A 5,807-nucleotide genomic window follows, 5' to 3' on the forward strand; every position below is an offset into this window, starting at 1 on the left:
GTATTTCCTAATTTCCCATTTGTCTTTAACTTTGTTTAGAGTAACTGCTGCCCAAATTAATTTTATATTTTATGAACTTCATCTTCTTTGTTTTATGTCATGCTTAGGAAAAAGAGCTTTTTCATCTAAATGCTGTATAAATATGTGTCTGATGTTTTTCTAGTATTTTTACATTTCTTTTTAAGTCAAATATTTAATATATTTAGAGCTTATTGTTGTGTATGTTCTAATTTTTTCCTAGTAGATAATTGTCTCAGCACAATAAAAGTTCAATTACATATACAGTATATTGATATTATATATATAATAGAAAAACATAAATTCAGCAAAAGTAAAAATATTTTAACTGAGACAAATGCTGCCACCCACGAAGCAAGTTTGCAGTTCAAGCCTCGCCAAGAGAATTACCTATCAAACATGGGAAATGACACATGATAAATAATCTAATCGAGAATCTCCAGCAGAACAGAGTATTCGTAATATCCAGGATACAGTCCAGAATTAATATATGAAGAATCGAGAAAATGCAACACATTCTCCAGAGAAAAGAAAATCCAGCAAGTCCAACTCTGAAATGAACTAGATGTTGACACTCACAGGCAGAAATTTTAAATGGCTGTTATAATTACCCCAAATTAGGTAAAAAATTAAAACAACATGGTTTCAAGGAGTGAAAATCTCAGCAGAGAAATAGACACAATACTGTGTACACATGGATGCAGAGGGGAAGGATAGACAATGGAAAATCAGAAATGGGAGTGGGTGGGAGGGGGTGGATGATGAGAATAAATTACTTAATGGGTACAATGTGCATTATTTGAGTGATGGGAAGCCTAAACGCCCTGACTTGACCACTCTGCACCCTATGCATGTATCAGAAATGTGAGGGGGTAGGGGGTGGGAGGGGGGTGGATGATGAGAAATTACTTAATGAGTACAATGTACATAATGTGAGTGATGTCCCCATCCCAAGATCTCAAACTTTAAAGTCTCCTTTACCATATAAAGTAGATTCCAGTGTTTAGGCGGGATATCTTTGGGGCCCATTCTTCTACCTACCACAAGATGGATTAAAGACTTAAATGTAAGACCTAAAACCATGAAAATCCTAGAAGAAAACCTAGGCAATACCATCCAGGACATAGGCCTGGGCAAAGACTTCATATCTAAAACACCAAAAGCAATGGCAACAAAAGCCAAAATTGACAAATGGGATCTAATTAAACAGCTTTTGCACAGCAAAAGAAACTATCATCAGAGTGAAGAGGCAACCTACAGAATGGGAGAAAAGTTTTGCAATCTGTCCATCTGACAAAGAGCTAATATCCAAAATCTGCAAATAACTTAAACAAATTTACAAGAAAAAAACCAACCCCATCAGAAAGTGGGCAAAAGATACGAACAGACACTACTCAAAAGAAGACATTTATGTGGCCAACAAACATATGAAAAAAAAAAAGCTCATCATCACTGGTCATTAGAGAAATGCAAATCAAAACCACAAGGAGATACCATCTCATGCCAGTTAGAATGGTGATCATTAGAAAGTCAGGAAACAACAGATGCTGGAGAAGATGTGGAGAAACAGGAACACTTTTACACTGTTCGTGGGAGTGTAAATTAGTTCAGCCATTGTGGAAGACAGTGTGGTGATTCCTCAAGGATCTAGAACTAGAAATACCATATGACCCAGTGATCCCATTACTGGGTATATACCCAAAGGATTATAAATCATTCTACTATAAAGACACATGCACACATATGTTTCTTGTGGCACTGTTCACAATAGCAAAGACTTGGAGCCAACCCAAATGCCCATCAGTGACAGACTGGATAAAGAAAATGTGGCACATACACACAATGGAATACTATGCAGCCATAAAAAAGGATGCATTCCTTTCCTTTGCAGGGACATGGATGAAGCTAGAAACCATCATTCTCAGCAACTAACACAAGGACAGAAAACCAAACACTGCATGTTCTCACTCATAAGTGGGAGTTGAACAATGAGAACACATGGACACAGGGAGGGGAAGATCACACATCAGGGCCTGTTGGGGGATGATGGGCTAGGGGAGAGATTACATTAAGAGAAATACCTAATGTAGATGATGGGTTGATGGGTGCAGCCAACTACCATGGCACGTGTATACCTATGTAACAAACCGCACGTTCTGCACGTGTACCCCAGGATTTAAAGTATATTAAAAAAAAATCTACTTCGTAGAATTGTGAAGACTGATAGACTCCAGGCTTGTTAAGTTCTTAGAACGTTACCATGTACATGACAGACACTCATAAATGGTTTCTGTTTGTCTGTTTTTGTTTTGTTGTTTTTTTGAGATGGATTCTCACTCTATAGCCCAGGCTGCAGTGCAGTGGTGCGATCACGGCTCACTGCAGCCTCCATCTCCTGGGCTCAAGTGGTCCTTTCATTTCAGCCTCCAGAGTAGCTGAGAGTACAGGTGCACACCACTGTGCCTGACAGATTTTTGTATTTTTTTGTAGAGATGAGATTTTGCCATGTTACCCAGGCTGGTTTTGAACTGGGTTCAAGCGATCCCCGCCTCAGTCTCCCAGTGCTAAGATTACAAGTTTGAGTCACCACACCCAGCCACAGATACTCATACATGTTATCAATTCATATGTGTATAAATTGTTGAACCTCTGTTAGCAACTTACTGTATGTGATGTTCACAGCAGTGCTCTGGAGGAAGGATATCTCATTTTACAGATGAGGAAACCGAGGCCCCAAAACTGACTTCGCAGCTTGTACAAAGTCAAACCACTAATAATCAGAAGAGCAGGTTTGTCTATTCTGCTTTTTCTACTGCACCAGCATTCCCTGGTGGGGGAAGAAAGAGCCCTGTCTCTGAGGCGAGGGAATGTTGGCTGAGCATGTGTTAGTGGGAAGGGGAGTCAGAGGAACACACGCCTACACCTTCCCACAGCCTCTGTTCATTAACCTGCGACCTTCACCAGGCCTGTCAATTACTCAGGGCCTGGCTTAGAAAATCACGTTGGTAGGCAGCCTCCCAGGGGTCCTTCTAGCATCCTAGGGCTCGTCTCCCACCACCTCCAGAATCATTATAGGATCCCCAAGACACAGTGCCAGTGGCCCCACTAACAAGACCCCAAGAGAGAAAGCGCCACACGACTGAGGGCTCAATGGGAAGCCGGCTTTGAAGAAAGCTTTCCCCTCTTACCTCCCTTCTGGGGCCTGCTTTGGGCTTGTCTCTGCTCACATGCCCTGGCTGACATCTGGGAAAGAAAATTTCTCCTTAGAAAACCCATATAGAGGCCCCAGCTGCTCCTCTCCCTTCCTGGGGGACTTTCATGGGCAGGTCCTGGAGGCCTCAGTGACCCACCATTAGGCAGAGCGGACATCATCCGCCCTAACATCCTGCCCACAGAGCCGGGGCTGGAGGCAAAGGCCTCCTTGTGAGAAAGTCTGAACACCAGCAGGTGTGAGGCGTCGTCGCCATGAGGATGAAGGGCCTGAGGTGTCTCCTTTTCCATGTCTGTCTCCCCAGCCTTCTCTCTCCTAGGAGGGCCCGCTTCTGAGCGCCCCAGAGGACAGCGCTGTGGTGAAGACAGCCCCGGACAGAGAGCACAGCAGCCCGAGTCCTCTTGTTTCTCAGACATAGCCCCTCACTCGCTCTCCGGGAGGATAACGGGGTCTGCGCAGCTCCCCCGCTTCTTTCCTGAGGAAACCTCAGTGGCTTCTGTGCCCGTTCCAGGGTGAGTATTCGCACGAGTCCTTCCTCTGCCCCTGCAGAATAGAGAAGGGGCTTCTGTTGCCATCAGCTTCATAAACCTGGTGCGATGGGTGCCCTGAAAGGGAAAGCCATTTCGGGGAGGATCTGGGACGATAGCCTGGAGGTCCTGGGGTCTTTTGTGTTTTTTTCTCCCATACTCTCCTTTCTCAGATGAAGCCTGTTAGCGTGAGTGTGGGGAGACGCTCAGACCAGTTCACTGCCCGCACCCACTGCTTCAGGCAGCCGGGAACCCTCACTCCAGCGAAGGCCTTGAGCCTTGTCTTGTTGGGCGCATGAGGCATGGGCTGGAGTTCCAGAGCAGGGGCTGTCACAGCTCGTAAGGGGAGCCTGGAGAGTGGTCGTGCAGGAGGGCTCCCCAGTGGGCCTCGTGGGGACCCTGTCAGACCCTCGGGGTGTCTCAGGGTGACCTGAGGTCATCCCAGAATCCCCCTGGTTTTAAGCAATTGCATCTGCAGCTGTCTGAGGGTTGGCAACAGCTGTTTAGTGGTTCTTCTACCCCAACCATGACTGACTTGTCTGGAAGGTGTGGCCGCTCCTAAGGGCCGTATTGTTTTGGGAGGTTTAAGTAAAAAGAAGCAGGTGGATTGGTCCATGACCTGCTTGTCCCATTAACACAAAGGAGTCCCTGCCACAACCTTGCACCCTGCACTTAACCTGTACCTCCCCTAAAGCATACTAGGCCAGGACAAATTCCAGTGTGTCCAGAAAGTCTTCCTTGACAACTCTACCTCATACCGATGAAATCGTACACAGTTTAACCATCCATTTATTTATTTAAGAAATATTGGGTAACAGCCAGGCACAGTGACTTACGCCTGTAATCCCAGCACTTTGGGAGGCCGAGGCGGGCGGATCACCTGAGGTCAGGAGTTGGAGACCAGCCTGACCATCATGGAGAAACCCCGTCTCTACTAAAAATACAAAATTAGCTTGGTGTGGTGGTGCATGCCTGTAATCCCAGCTACTCAGGAGGTTGGGGTAGGAGAATCGCTTGAACCTAGGAGGCAGAGGTTGCAGTGAGCCGAGGTCACACCATTGCACTCCAGTCTGGGCAAAAAGAGGAAAACTCTGTCTCAAAAAAAGGAAATATGAAATATTGGATAACTTGTGTAAAGTGTTATGATGATCATTGCTATTGAAAATGAATCAAACATATATTCTGTCCTTAAGTCATTTATAGAGACAGACTCTATAAAGAAGTGACTCACCTAAAATGTAAACAGTCATAAATTCCAAGAAATGGTGTATATTGACAGTTTGGGGGGTGAGGAGAGAGAGGGGAGGGGAGGGGAGGGGAGGAGAGTTTGTTTTTTGAGACGGAGTCTCGCTCTGCCACCCAGGCTGGAGGTGCAGTGGTGTGATCTCTGCTCACTGCAAGCTCCGCCTCCCGGGTTCACGCCATGCTCCTGCCTCAGCTTCCCCGGTAGCTGGGACTACAGGCACTCACCAGCTCCCTGGGCTAATTTTTTTTTTTTTTTTTTTTTTTGTATTTTTTGGTAGAGATGGGGTTTCACCGTGTTAGCCAGGATAGTCTCGATCTCCTGACCTCGTGATCCGCCCACCTCGGCCTCCTAAAGTGCTGGAATTACAGGCGTGAGCCACCGCACCCAGCTAAGAGATTCTTTTTAGATGGGGAAGTTTCAAGGAAGAATTAATTCATCAGTCAGCATTTGAGTCAAGTTGTGAAATATCTGGGCAGGTGCCGTCGGAGGGAAACCACTGCAGGTGGGGAAAACAGCATGAGCAAGGAGCTGGAAAACCACAGGGTTGCAATCCAGTGCTTGTGTTAAAATGGACCTGACAGGAAAAAGGAAGGTAGTCAACTATCCTTTAATATAATATGAAGAGCTATCACCCTTTGATTTGTTGATTTGCAAAGCATTATCATTTACCAACTCTGTCAATGATAATCAGGCTAGAGGATGATTTCTGCCCTCCTCCAAGCCATCTGATCTTAGAACTTTAAGGACCTCTTGGAGATCACCGCATCCATGTTCTCATCCATGTGGCATCCCCTCTGCAGCCTCC

The sequence above is a fragment of the Mandrillus leucophaeus genome, unplaced genomic scaffold (assembly GCF_000951045.1).
Source record: "Mandrillus leucophaeus isolate KB7577 unplaced genomic scaffold, Mleu.le_1.0 Scaffold653, whole genome shotgun sequence".
Classification (NCBI taxonomy): Eukaryota; Metazoa; Chordata; class Mammalia; order Primates; family Cercopithecidae; genus Mandrillus; species Mandrillus leucophaeus.